This window comes from Elephas maximus, chromosome 13 (assembly GCF_024166365.1).
Source record: "Elephas maximus indicus isolate mEleMax1 chromosome 13, mEleMax1 primary haplotype, whole genome shotgun sequence".
Taxonomy (NCBI): Eukaryota; Metazoa; Chordata; class Mammalia; order Proboscidea; family Elephantidae; genus Elephas; species Elephas maximus.
Genome location: NC_064831.1, coordinates 100,598,989 through 100,612,893, shown reverse-complemented (window position 1 = coordinate 100,612,893; position 13,905 = coordinate 100,598,989). Strand labels below are relative to the sequence as shown.

The 13,905-nt window shown below is 48.3% G+C and overlaps 8 non-coding genes across 8 annotated transcripts; all 8 read right to left on the bottom strand.

The window, feature by feature from the left end:
• Window positions 1-1,297: 1,297 nt before the first annotated feature.
• LOC126057700 (small nucleolar RNA SNORD115) lies at window positions 1,298-1,375 on the bottom strand. The gene has a single exon (XR_007512775.1). It is a non-coding gene; the product is annotated as a small nucleolar RNA SNORD115 (small nucleolar RNA).
• A 1,604-nt stretch (window positions 1,376-2,979) lies between these two features.
• LOC126057578 (small nucleolar RNA SNORD115) lies at window positions 2,980-3,060 on the bottom strand. Its single transcript, XR_007512656.1, has one exon. It is a non-coding gene; the product is annotated as a small nucleolar RNA SNORD115 (small nucleolar RNA).
• Window positions 3,061-4,680: 1,620 nt separating this feature from the next.
• Window positions 4,681-4,758, bottom strand: LOC126057905 (small nucleolar RNA SNORD115). Its single transcript, XR_007512977.1, has one exon. It is a non-coding gene; the product is annotated as a small nucleolar RNA SNORD115 (small nucleolar RNA).
• Window positions 4,759-6,362: 1,604 nt separating this feature from the next.
• LOC126057577 (small nucleolar RNA SNORD115) lies at window positions 6,363-6,443 on the bottom strand. Its single transcript, XR_007512655.1, has one exon. It is a non-coding gene; the product is annotated as a small nucleolar RNA SNORD115 (small nucleolar RNA).
• A 1,620-nt stretch (window positions 6,444-8,063) lies between these two features.
• On the bottom strand, window positions 8,064-8,141 carry LOC126057699 (small nucleolar RNA SNORD115). The gene has a single exon (XR_007512774.1). It is a non-coding gene; the product is annotated as a small nucleolar RNA SNORD115 (small nucleolar RNA).
• A 1,604-nt stretch (window positions 8,142-9,745) lies between these two features.
• On the bottom strand, window positions 9,746-9,826 carry LOC126057650 (small nucleolar RNA SNORD115). Its single transcript, XR_007512725.1, has one exon. It is a non-coding gene; the product is annotated as a small nucleolar RNA SNORD115 (small nucleolar RNA).
• A 1,620-nt stretch (window positions 9,827-11,446) lies between these two features.
• LOC126057698 (small nucleolar RNA SNORD115) lies at window positions 11,447-11,524 on the bottom strand. The gene has a single exon (XR_007512773.1). It is a non-coding gene; the product is annotated as a small nucleolar RNA SNORD115 (small nucleolar RNA).
• A 1,604-nt stretch (window positions 11,525-13,128) lies between these two features.
• LOC126057576 (small nucleolar RNA SNORD115) lies at window positions 13,129-13,209 on the bottom strand. The gene has a single exon (XR_007512654.1). It is a non-coding gene; the product is annotated as a small nucleolar RNA SNORD115 (small nucleolar RNA).
• Window positions 13,210-13,905: the final 696 nt, after the last annotated feature.

Genomic DNA, 13,905 nt, shown 5'->3' with positions numbered 1-13,905 from the left:
GAAAGGCAGACATGTGCCAGATCAGGACATGGCATAGAGGTCTCAGACCGTAGTAAAAGAAACTCAGGAGGTCCCAGGCAAGGAGAGGCTTTTCATTTTGATCAGGCCTGGCCCATGTAACAAGGAAGCCAAATCTGTGTCCACAGGCACTGTCCCGTGCACGAGCACTCTCAGGAAATTACACCCAAGGGTTCCCCAAACTGGGGATCTTCAAACGAGCTGTGGGACACTCAGAAGAGTGCTTACTCCAAGAATTTGCCCCAAACTTCTCCTACGAATTTCCGGAGTTTGATTTCACCCTTGTGCCATGCAGAGACACAGACCCGGCCACCTCTTTCCCAAAGAACGGTAACACAGGGAACATATCTCCTCCTGCTTATCAACCATCAGAAGATCTCTTGGCACAAACAGAGCAGGAGTCTTATGGAAACTCTACGGGATTCCAATGAACTGTGTAGGAACAGTGATCTTTGCACTCGTGCAAGGCAGCATTTACACCTGCATTCACTGTCTACAGCTCCAAGGAAACATGACTTCCTGTGGCATGAACCTGAAACTGCTCACGACCCTCGTGTCCTCCTCACACATGGCATAGACCCTGACTTTAGATTTTCTACGCGGGTATCTGTGCAGCTACCTTCACTTGAAAGCTGGAGCCAGCTATCAGACTACGGAATCTCTCATCCAATTTCAAGATTCCTGGGAAAAGTGCCCTGCAGATCCTAAGAAGCCAGCTGAAACTGACAAACGCTTTCAATATGGCAAGTTGACCAGTCTCCCGTAGAGCTCTGAGCCATTCACCTCCCATAAATATCTTGGGAAAATACATTCTTCTCGTTGTGCATTTCTCCCAATTCCCTAGGACGTATCGGACTTGGACCCCGGCTATCGGAGACGACTCAAGCGCACATTTTTCAGGATCCTCAGATTCCTAAGTATCCATCCACGCACATCACTGCCACTTAGTCAACCAGGCAAGGTCAAGCAAACACCAGGGGACATGCCTCAGCTTTGTCAACAACCTCTACTGCCTTTTGGGCTGCATCCTCACTTGTCCAAGTGTCAGATGGGGCCAGGGAAAATCACGGTGATTCCCTCACCTTGTGACCTCGCCACGGTGAGTTTCATGGAAGCAGGTCTTTCTAAATGACACAAAAAGAGGAAAAGAGCCAAGGAATCAGCCTGACAAAAATCAGCCACCCAGGTGTTTTGGGTCACTTGGTGCAGGTGAAAGGAATGAAAATGGGGGTCTGCTCTAAAGAAGATCTATAAGGCCGGGGCAAAGGAGTGTCTCGCAGGGCCTCAGCATAAACCCACTGAGCACGATTTTTAGGTCATCATCTCTCTTCGAGACAGGTTATGTCATCATTGACCCGAGCCATATCTCTCCCCAGGAAAAATCCCCTGAGACCTGAAGATGCTTACCACAAATGTCTTCCTTCCACCGAGGAATGACACTGGGTGAGAGAATTCACACATCGTCTTCCAGTTTCCAGGGGAGTTGGCTTGACCCCCATGAAAGCAGGACAACAGACATCGACCTCACTATCCCTTGGAAAAGGGCAAATCAGTAAGACAAAGATCACAGGAGAGAAGCTCACTTCCCTATGGCTATGCTTTCTCCCAGATAGTCGCAAACATATGCACAAAATCAAGACACCCCTTTACAACCCACTGGGGAGACTGCTGACCCTTCACACAAAGTGAGACTCGTGCCTGGATGTAGTACAAATTCTCAGGAGCACGCAGGCAAAAGGAGCCTTTGCAATTGATTAACCCTGACTGATGTGTTGAAGGCAGCCAAATATGCGTCCAGGGGCACCGTCCAACGTGTTGGACTCTCGGGATACGGCACCCAAGAGTCCCCAGTAACTGGGGATCTTCAAATCAGCTGGAAGGACATTTGGGAATGAGTTCCTTTCCAAGAATTGTGCCAACACTTCTAGAAATTTCCACAGTCCTTCAACACTTTGATTTCACCACTGAGCCATGTAGAGACACAATCCAATCTACCTCAGGCCCGAATAATCCCTATAGAGGGAGAACATCTCCTCCTGTATATCAACCACCACAGGATCCTGTGGGGCATACAGAAAAGCAGTTCTACAGAATCTCTATGAGATTCCAAAGAACTGTCAAGAAAATGATCTTTCCGCATGTGGAAGGCAGCAGTTATGCCTGCATTTCCTGACTAGAGTGTTAGCCGATCGTGACTTCCTGTGGCACGTACCTGAAACTAGTCATGACGCGCGCATCGCGTTTACCAAATGCCATCGAACCTGACCTTAGTGTTTTGACTCAGATATTTGTGCTGCTACCTTTTCTTGATAGCTACAGTGAGGTATCAGACTACTCGATTGTTCACCCAGTGCCAGGATTTGTGGGAAAGATACCCTGCAGATCCTAATCGTCCAGTCGCAACTGACACAGGCTTTCAACTATGGCAAGTATGTCCGGTTTCTCCAGTAGAGCTCCTAGCCATTCCCAAGCGGAAAATATATGAGAAAAGCACATTTGTCTCGCTGTGCATTCTCTCAATTCCGTAGACATACCAGGCTGGGCACCGGATGATCAAAAATTCCTCAAGTGGAAATTCTTCCAGGTTCCTGTGCTTCCTAACTATCCACCCGTGCATATCACCGCCACTTATTCAATCGGTCAGGTCAAGCTAAAAGCAGGGCACGCGTCTCAGCTTCTCCACAAAACCCGACTGCCTTTTGGGCTCCGTTTTCACTTGTCCAAGTATCAGCAGGGACAAGGTAAAACTGCCATCATTCACTCACCTTGTGTTCTTCCTGTGGTGAATCTCTTGGGAGTAGGTCTTTCTAAGTCAGAGAAAAAGAGGAAAGGAGCCAAGGAATCAGCTTGACAAAAATCGGTCAGTGAGGAGTTTTCGATCACGTGCTGGACGTAAAAGGAATCAAAACGGGCTCCATTCTAAAGGAGATCATTAAGATTGGGGAAAAGCAGTTTCCCTCTGGGCCTCAGCGTGATCCTATTGAGCGTGATTTTAATGTCATCATTTCTCTTCCAGAGAAGTGGAGGTGTCATCATTGACCCGAGACATATCAATCCCCAGGAAAAATCACCTGAGTCCTCAAGTTCCTTACCACAGACATCTTCCATCCAGCCCGGAATCATGCAGGATGAGAATGTTCGCACATCCTCTTCCAGGTTCCTGGGGAGTAGCTTGACCCTCATGAAAGCGGGAAAACAGGCCTGGACCTTGCAATCCTTTTAGGAAGGACAAAGAAGTAAGCCAGACATCGGACGAGAGACATCCATGGTCTAACAGCTAAGGTTTTTCCCACATGTGCTCAAAAATATGGACAACATCAAGACACGCACTTCTAACCCGTTAGGGAGACTGCTCACCCTTGACAGAAAGGCAGACATGTGCCAGATCAGGACATGGCATAGAGGTCTCAGACCGTAGTAAAAGAAACTCAGGAGGTCCCAGGCAAGGAGAGGCTTTTCATTTTGATCAGGCCTGGCCCATGTAACAAGGAAGCCAAATCTGTGTCCACAGGCACTGTCCCGTGCACGAGCACTCTCAGGAAATTACACCCAAGGGTTCCCCAAACTGGGGATCTTCAAACGAGCTGTGGGACACTCAGAAGAGTGCTTACTCCAAGAATTTGCCCCAAACTTCTCCTACGAATTTCCGGAGTTTGATTTCACCCTTGTGCCATGCAGAGACACAGACCCGGCCACCTCTTTCCCAAAGAACGGTAACACAGGGAACATATCTCCTCCTGCTTATCAACCATCAGAAGATCTCTTGGCACAAACAGAGCAGGAGTCTTATGGAAACTCTACGGGATTCCAATGAACTGTGTAGGAACAGTGATCTTTGCACTCGTGCAAGGCAGCATTTACACCTGCATTCACTGTCTACAGCTCCAAGGAAACATGACTTCCTGTGGCATGAACCTGAAACTGCTCACGACCCTCGTGTCCTCCTCACACATGGCATAGACCCTGACTTTAGATTTTCTACGCGGGTATCTGTGCAGCTACCTTCACTTGAAAGCTGGAGCCAGCTATCAGACTACGGAATCTCTCATCCAATTTCAAGATTCCTGGGAAAAGTGCCCTGCAGATCCTAAGAAGCCAGCTGAAACTGACAAACGCTTTCAATATGGCAAGTTGACCAGTCTCCCGTAGAGCTCTGAGCCATTCACCTCCCATAAATATCTTGGGAAAATACATTCTTCTCGTTGTGCATTTCTCCCAATTCCCTAGGACGTATCGGACTTGGACCCCGGCTATCGGAGACGACTCAAGCGCACATTTTTCAGGATCCTCAGATTCCTAAGTATCCATCCACGCACATCACTGCCACTTAGTCAACCAGGCAAGGTCAAGCAAACACCAGGGGACATGCCTCAGCTTTGTCAACAACCTCTACTGCCTTTTGGGCTGCATCCTCACTTGCCCAAGTGTCAGATGGGGCCAGGGAAAATCACGGTGATTCCCTCACCTTGTGACCTCGCCACGGTGAGTTTCATGGAAGCAGGTCTTTCTAAATGACACAAAAAGAGGAAAAGAGCCAAGGAATCAGCCTGGCAAAAATCAGCCACCCAGGTGTTTTGGGTCACTTGGTGCAGGTGAAAGGAATGAAAATGGGGGTCTGCTCTAAAGAAGATCTATAAGGCCGGGGCAAAGGAGTGTCTCGCAGGGCCTCAGCATAAACCCACTGAGCACGATTTTTAGGTCATCATCTCTCTTTGAGACAGGTTATGTCATCATTGACCCGAGCCATATCTCTCCCCAGGAAAAATCCCCTGAGACCTGAAGATGCTTACCACAAATGTCTTCCTTCCACCGAGGAATGACACTGGGTGAGAGAATTCACACATCGTCTTCCAGTTTCCAGGGGAGTTGGCTTGACCCCCATGAAAGCAGGACAACAGACATCGACCTCACTATCCCTTGGAAAAGGGCAAATCAGTAAGACAAAGATCACAGGAGAGAAGCTCACTTCCCTATGGCTATGCTTTCTCCCAGATAGTCGCAAACATATGCACAAAATCAAGACACCCCTTTACAACCCACTGGGGAGACTGCTGACCCTTCACACAAAGTGAGACTCGTGCCTGGATGTAGTACAAATTCTCAGGAGCACGCAGGCAAAAGGAGCCTTTGCAATTGATTAACCCTGACTGATGTGTTGAAGGCAGCCAAATATGCGTCCAGGGGCACCGTCCAACGTGTTGGACTCTCGGGATACGGCACCCAAGAGTCCCCAGTAACTGGGGATCTTCAAATCAGCTGGAAGGACATTTGGGAATGAGTTCCTTTCCAAGAATTGTGCCAACACTTCTAGAAATTTCCACAGTCCTTCAACACTTTGATTTCACCACTGAGCCATGTAGAGACACAATCCAATCTACCTCAGGCCCGAATAATCCCTATAGAGGGAGAACATCTCCTCCTGTATATCAACCACCACAGGATCCTGTGGGGCATACAGAAAAGCAGTTCTACAGAATCTCTATGAGATTCCAAAGAACTGTCAAGAAAATGATCTTTCCGCATGTGGAAGGCAGCAGTTATGCCTGCATTTCCTGACTAGAGTGTTAGCCGATCGTGACTTCCTGTGGCACGTACCTGAAACTAGTCATGACGCGCGCATCGCGTTTACCAAATGCCATCGAACCTGACCTTAGTGTTTTGACTCAGATATTTGTGCTGCTACCTTTTCTTGATAGCTACAGTGAGGTATCAGACTACTCGATTGTTCACCCAGTGCCAGGATTTGTGGGAAAGATACCCTGCAGATCCTAATCGTCCAGTCGCAACTGACACAGGCTTTCGACTATGGCAAGTATGTCCGGTTTCTCCAGTAGAGCTCCTAGCCATTCCCAAGCGGAAAATATATGAGAAAAGCACATTTGTCTCGCTGTGCATTCTCTCAATTCCGTAGACATACCAGGCTGGGCACCGGATGATCAAAAATTCCTCAAGTGGAAATTCTTCCAGGTTCCTGTGCTTCCTAACTATCCACCCGTGCATATCACCGCCACTTATTCAATCGGTCAGGTCAAGCTAAAAGCAGGGCACGCGTCTCAGCTTCTCCACAAAACCCGACTGCCTTTTGGGCTCCGTTTTCACTTGTCCAAGTATCAGCAGGGACAAGGTAAAACTGCCATCATTCACTCACCTTGTGTTCTTCCTGTGGTGAATCTCTTGGGAGTAGGTCTTTCTAAGTCAGAGAAAAAGAGGAAAGGAGCCAAGGAATCAGCTTGACAAAAATCGGTCAGTGAGGAGTTTTCGATCACGTGCTGGACGTAAAAGGAATCAAAACGGGCTCCATTCTAAAGGAGATCATTAAGATTGGGGAAAAGCAGTTTCCCTCTGGGCCTCAGCGTGATCCTATTGAGCGTGATTTTAATGTCATCATTTCTCTTCCAGAGAAGTGGAGGTGTCATCATTGACCCGAGACATATCAATCCCCAGGAAAAATCACCTGAGTCCTCAAGTTCCTTACCACAGACATCTTCCATCCAGCCCGGAATCATGCAGGATGAGAATGTTCGCACATCCTCTTCCAGGTTCCTGGGGAGTAGCTTGACCCTCATGAAAGCGGGAAAACAGGCCTGGACCTTGCAATCCTTTTAGGAAGGACAAAGAAGTAAGCCAGACATCGCACGAGAGACATCCATGGTCTAACAGCTAAGGTTTTTCCCACATGTGCTCAAAAATATGGACAACATCAAGACACGCACTTCTAACCCGTTAGGGAGACTGCTCACCCTTGACAGAAAGGCAGACATGTGCCAGATCAGGACATGGCATAGAGGTCTCAGACCGTAGTAAAAGAAACTCAGGAGGTCCCAGGCAAGGAGAGGCTTTTCATTTTGATCAGGCCTGGCCCATGTAACAAGGAAGCCAAATCTGTGTCCACAGGCACTGTCCCGTGCACGAGCACTCTCAGGAAATTACACCCAAGGGTTCCCCAAACTGGGGATCTTCAAACGAGCTGTGGGACACTCAGAAGAGTGCTTACTCCAAGAATTTGCCCCAAACTTCTCCTACGAATTTCCGGAGTTTGATTTCACCCTTGTGCCATGCAGAGACACAGACCCGGCCACCTCTTTCCCAAAGAACGGTAACACAGGGAACATATCTCCTCCTGCTTATCAACCATCAGAAGATCTCTTGGCACAAACAGAGCAGGAGTCTTATGGAAACTCTACGGGATTCCAATGAACTGTGTAGGAACAGTGATCTTTGCACTCGTGCAAGGCAGCATTTACACCTGCATTCACTGTCTACAGCTCCAAGGAAACATGACTTCCTGTGGCATGAACCTGAAACTGCTCACGACCCTCGTGTCCTCCTCACACATGGCATAGACCCTGACTTTAGATTTTCTACGCGGGTATCTGTGCAGCTACCTTCACTTGAAAGCTGGAGCCAGCTATCAGACTACGGAATCTCTCATCCAATTTCAAGATTCCTGGGAAAAGTGCCCTGCAGATCCTAAGAAGCCAGCTGAAACTGACAAACGCTTTCAATATGGCAAGTTGACCAGTCTCCCGTAGAGCTCTGAGCCATTCACCTCCCATAAATATCTTGGGAAAATACATTCTTCTCGTTGTGCATTTCTCCCAATTCCCTAGGACGTATCGGACTTGGACCCCGGCTATCGGAGACGACTCAAGCGCACATTTTTCAGGATCCTCAGATTCCTAAGTATCCATCCACGCACATCACTGCCACTTAGTCAACCAGGCAAGGTCAAGCAAACACCAGGGGACATGCCTCAGCTTTGTCAACAACCTCTACTGCCTTTTGGGCTGCATCCTCACTTGCCCAAGTGTCAGATGGGGCCAGGGAAAATCACGGTGATTCCCTCACCTTGTGACCTCGCCACGGTGAGTTTCATGGAAGCAGGTCTTTCTAAATGACACAAAAAGAGGAAAAGAGCCAAGGAATCAGCCTGGCAAAAATCAGCCACCCAGGTGTTTTGGGTCACTTGGTGCAGGTGAAAGGAATGAAAATGGGGGTCTGCTCTAAAGAAGATCTATAAGGCCGGGGCAAAGGAGTGTCTCGCAGGGCCTCAGCATAAACCCACTGAGCACGATTTTTAGGTCATCATCTCTCTTCGAGACAGGTTATGTCATCATTGACCCGAGCCATATCTCTCCCCAGGAAAAATCCCCTGAGACCTGAAGATGCTTACCACAAATGTCTTCCTTCCACCGAGGAATGACACTGGGTGAGAGAATTCACACATCGTCTTCCAGTTTCCAGGGGAGTTGGCTTGACCCCCATGAAAGCAGGACAACAGACATCGACCTCACTATCCCTTGGAAAAGGGCAAATCAGTAAGACAAAGATCACAGGAGAGAAGCTCACTTCCCTGTGGCTATGCTTTCTCCCAGATAGTCGCAAACATATGCACAAAATCAAGACACCCCTTTACAACCCACTGGGGAGACTGCTGACCCTTCACACAAAGTGAGACTCGTGCCTGGATGTAGTACAAATTCTCAGGAGCACGCAGGCAAAAGGAGCCTTTGCAATTGATTAACCCTGACTGATGTGTTGAAGGCAGCCAAATATGCGTCCAGGGGCACCGTCCAACGTGTTGGACTCTCGGGATACGGCACCCAAGAGTCCCCAGTAACTGGGGATCTTCAAATCAGCTGGAAGGACATTTGGGAATGAGTTCCTTTCCAAGAATTGTGCCAACACTTCTAGAAATTTCCACAGTCCTTCAACACTTTGATTTCACCACTGAGCCATGTAGAGACACAATCCAATCTACCTCAGGCCCGAATAATCCCTATAGAGGGAGAACATCTCCTCCTGTATATCAACCACCACAGGATCCTGTGGGGCATACAGAAAAGCAGTTCTACAGAATCTCTATGAGATTCCAAAGAACTGTCAAGAAAATGATCTTTCCGCATGCGGAAGGCAGCAGTTATGCCTGCATTTCCTGACTAGAGTGTTAGCCGATCGTGACTTCCTGTGGCACGTACCTGAAACTAGTCATGACGCGCGCATCGCGTTTACCAAATGCCATCGAACCTGACCTTAGTGTTTTGACTCAGATATTTGTGCTGCTACCTTTTCTCGATAGCTACAGTGAGGTATCAGACTACTCGATTGTTCACCCAGTGCCAGGATTTGTGGGAAAGATACCCTGCAGATCCTAATCGTCCAGTCGCAACTGACACAGGCTTTCGACTATGGCAAGTATGTCCGGTTTCTCCAGTAGAGCTCCTAGCCATTCCCAAGCGGAAAATATATGAGAAAAGCACATTTGTCTCGCTGTGCATTCTCTCAATTCCGTAGACATACCAGGCTGGGCACCGGATGATCAAAAATTCCTCAAGTGGAAATTCTTCCAGGTTCCTGTGCTTCCTAACTATCCACCCGTGCATATCACCGCCACTTATTCAATCGGTCAGGTCAAGCTAAAAGCAGGGCACGCGTCTCAGCTTCTCCACAAAACCCGACTGCCTTTTGGGCTCCGTTTTCACTTGTCCAAGTATCAGCAGGGACAAGGTAAAACTGCCATCATTCACTCACCTTGTGTTCTTCCTGTGGTGAATCTCTTGGGAGTAGGTCTTTCTAAGTCAGAGAAAAAGAGGAAAGGAGCCAAGGAATCAGCTTGACAAAAATCGGTCAGTGAGGAGTTTTCGATCACGTGCTGGACGTAAAAGGAATCAAAACGGGCTCCATTCTAAAGGAGATCATTAAGATTGGGGAAAAGCAGTTTCCCTCTGGGCCTCAGCGTGATCCTATTGAGTGTGATTTTAATGTCATCATTTCTCTTCCAGAGAAGTGGAGGTGTCATCATTGACCCGAGACATATCAATCCCCAGGAAAAATCACCTGAGTCCTCAAGTTCCTTACCACAGACATCTTCCATCCAGCCCGGAATCATGCAGGATGAGAATGTTCGCACATCCTCTTCCAGGTTCCTGGGGAGTAGCTTGACCCTCATGAAAGCGGGAAAACAGGCCTGGACCTTGCAATCCTTTTAGGAAGGACAAAGAAGTAAGCCAGACATCGCACGAGAGACATCCATGGTCTAACAGCTAAGGTTTTTCCCACATGTGCTCAAAAATATGGACAACATCAAGACACGCACTTCTAACCCGTTAGGGAGACTGCTCACCCTTGACAGAAAGGCAGACATGTGCCAGATCAGGACATGGCATAGAGGTCTCAGACCGTAGTAAAAGAAACTCAGGAGGTCCCAGGCAAGGAGAGGCTTTTCATTTTGATCAGGCCTGGCCCATGTAACAAGGAAGCCAAATCTGTGTCCACAGGCACTGTCCCGTGCACGAGCACTCTCAGGAAATTACACCCAAGGGTTCCCCAAACTGGGGATCTTCAAACGAGCTGTGGGACACTCAGAAGAGTGCTTACTCCAAGAATTTGCCCCAAACTTCTCCTACGAATTTCCGGAGTTTGATTTCACCCTTGTGCCATGCACAGACACAGACCCGGCCACCTCTTTCCCAAAGAACGGTAACACAGGGAACATATCTCCTCCTGCTTATCAACCATCAGAAGATCTCTTGGCACAAACAGAGCAGGAGTCTTATGGAAACTCTACGGGATTCCAATGAACTGTGTAGGAACAGTGATCTTTGCACTCGTGCAAGGCAGCATTTACACCTGCATTCACTGTCTACAGCTCCAAGGAAACATGACTTCCTGTGGCATGAACCTGAAACTGCTCACGACCCTCGTGTCCTCCTCACACATGGCATAGACCCTGACTTTAGATTTTCTACGCGGGTATCTGTGCAGCTACCTTCACTTGAAAGCTGGAGCCAGCTATCAGACTACGGAATCTCTCATCCAATTTCAAGCTTCCTGGGAAAAGTGCCCTGCAGATCCCAAGAAGCCAGCTGAAACTGACAAACGCTTTCAATATGGCAAGTTGACCAGTCTCCCATAGAGCTCTGAGCCATTCACCTCCCATAAATATCTTGGGAAAATACATTCTTCTCGTTGTGCATTTCTCCCAATTCCCTAGGACGTATCGGACTTGGACCCCGGCTATCGGAGACGACTCAAGCGCACATTTTTCAGGATCCTCAGATTCCTAAGTATCCATCCACGCACATCACTGCCACTTAGTCAACCAGGCAAGGTCAAGCAAACACCAGGGGACATGCCTCAGCTTTGTCAACAACCTCTACTGCCTTTTGGGCTGCATCCTCACTTGCCCAAGTGTCAGATGGGGCCAGGGAAAATCACGGTGATTCCCTCACCTTGTGACCTCGCCACGGTGAGTTTCATGGAAGCAGGTCTTTCTAAATGACACAAAAAGAGGAAAAGAGCCAAGGAATCAGCCTGACAAAAATCAGCCACCCAGGTGTTTTGGGTCACTTGGTGCAGGTGAAAGGAATGAAAATGGGGGTCTGCTCTAAAGAAGATCTATAAGGCCGGGGCAAAGGAGTGTCTCGCAGGGCCTCAGCATAAACCCACTGAGCACGATTTTTAGGTCATCATCTCTCTTCGAGACAGGTTATGTCATCATTGACCCGAGCCATATCTCTCCCCAGGAAAAATCCCCTGAGACCTGAAGATGCTTACCACAAATGTCTTCCTTCCACCGAGGAATGACACTGGGTGAGAGAATTCACACATCGTCTTCCAGTTTCCAGGGGAGTTGGCTTGACCCCCATGAAAGCAGGACAACAGACATCGACCTCACTATCCCCTGGAAAAGGGCAAATCAGTAAGACAAAGATCACAGGAGAGAAGCTCACTTCCCTATGGCTATGCTTTCTCCCAGATAGTCGCAAACATATGCACAAAATCAAGACACCCATTTACAACCCACTGGGGAGACTGCTGACCCTTCACACAAAGTGAGACTCGTGCCTGGATGTAGTACAAATTCTCAGGAGCACGCAGGCAAAAGGAGCCTTTGCAATTGATTAACCCTGACTGATGTGTTGAAGGCAGCCAAATATGCATCCAGGGGCACCGTCCAACGTGTTGGACTCTCGGGATACGGCACCCAAGAGTCCCCAGTAACTGGGGATCTTCAAATCAGCTGGAAGGACATTTGGGAATGAGTTCCTTTCCAAGAATTGTGCCAACACTTCTAGAAATTTCCACAGTCCTTCAACACTTTGATTTCACCACTGAGCCATGTAGAGACACAATCCAATCTACCTCAGGCCCGAATAATCCCTATAGAGGGAGAACATCTCCTCCTGTATATCAACCACCACAGGATCCTGTGGGGCATACAGAAAAGCAGTTCTACAGAATCTCTATGAGATTCCAAAGAACTGTCAAGAAAATGATCTTTCCGCATGTGGAAGGCAGCAGTTATGCCTGCATTTCCTGACTAGAGTGTTAGCCGATCGTGACTTCCTGTGGCACGTACCTGAAACTAGTCATGACGCGCGCATCGCGTTTACCAAATGCCATCGAACCTGACCTTAGTGTTTTGACTCAGATATTTGTGCTGCTACCTTTTCTCGATAGCTACAGTGAGGTATCAGACTACTCGATTGTTCACCCAGTGCCAGGATTTGTGGGAAAGATACCCTGCAGATCCTAATCGTCCAGTCGCAACTGACACAGGCTTTCAACTATGGCAAGTATGTCCGGTTTCTCCAGTAGAGCTCCTAGCCATTCCCAAGCGGAAAATATATGAGAAAAGCACATTTGTCTCGCTGTGCATTCTCTCAATTCCGTAGACATACCAGGCTGGGCACCGGATGATCAAAAATTCCTCAAGTGGAAATTCTTCCAGGTTCCTGTGCTTCCTAACTATCCACCCGTGCATATCACCGCCACTTATTCAATCGGTCAGGTCAAGCTAAAAGCAGGGCACGCGTCTCAGCTTCTCCACAAAACCCGACTGCCTTTTGGGCTCTGTTTTCACTTGTCCAAGTATCAGCAGGGACAAGGTAAAACTGCCATCATTCACTCACCTTGTGTTCTTCCTGTGGTGAATCTCTTGGGAGTAGGTCTTTCTAAGTCAGAGAAAAAGAGGAAAGGAGCCAAGGAATCAGCTTGACAAAAATCGGTCAGTGAGGAGTTTTCGATCACGTGCTGGACGTAAAAGGAATCAAAACGGGCTCCATTCTAAAGGAGATCATTAAGATTGGGGAAAAGCAGTTTCCCTCTGGGCCTCAGCGTGATCCTATTGAGCGTGATTTTAATGTCATCATTTCTCTTCCAGAGAAGTGGAGGTGTCATCATTGACCCGAGACATATCAATCCCCAGGAAAAATCACCTGAGTCCTCAAGTTCCTTACCACAGACATCTTCCATCCAGCCCGGAATCATGCAGGATGAGAATGTTCGCACATCCTCTTCCAGGTTCCTGGGGAGTAGCTTGACCCTCATGAAAGCGGGAAAACAGGCCTGGACCTTGCAATCCTTTTAGGAAGGACAAAGAAGTAAGCCAGACATCGCACGAGAGACATCCATGGTCTAACAGCTAAGGTTTTTCCCACATGTGCTCAAAAATATGGACAACATCAAGACACGCACTTCTAACCCGTTAGGGAGACTGCTCACCCTTGACAGAAAGGCAGACATGTGCCAGATCAGGACATGGCATAGAGGTCTCAGACCGTAGTAAAAGAAACTCAGGAGGTCCCAGGCAAGGAGAGGCTTTTCATTTTGATCAGGCCTGGCCCATGTAACAAGGAAGCCAAATCTGTGTCCACAGGCACTGTCCCGTGCACGAGCACTCTCAGGAAATTACACCCAAGGGTTCCCCAAACTGGGGATCTTCAAACGAGCTGTGGGACACTCAGAAGAGTGCTTACTCCAAGAATTTGCCCCAAACTTCTCCTACGAATTTCCGGAGTTTGATTTCACCCTTGTGCCATGCAGAGACACAGACCCGGCCACCTCTTTCCCAAAGAACGGTAACACAGGGAACATATCTCCTCC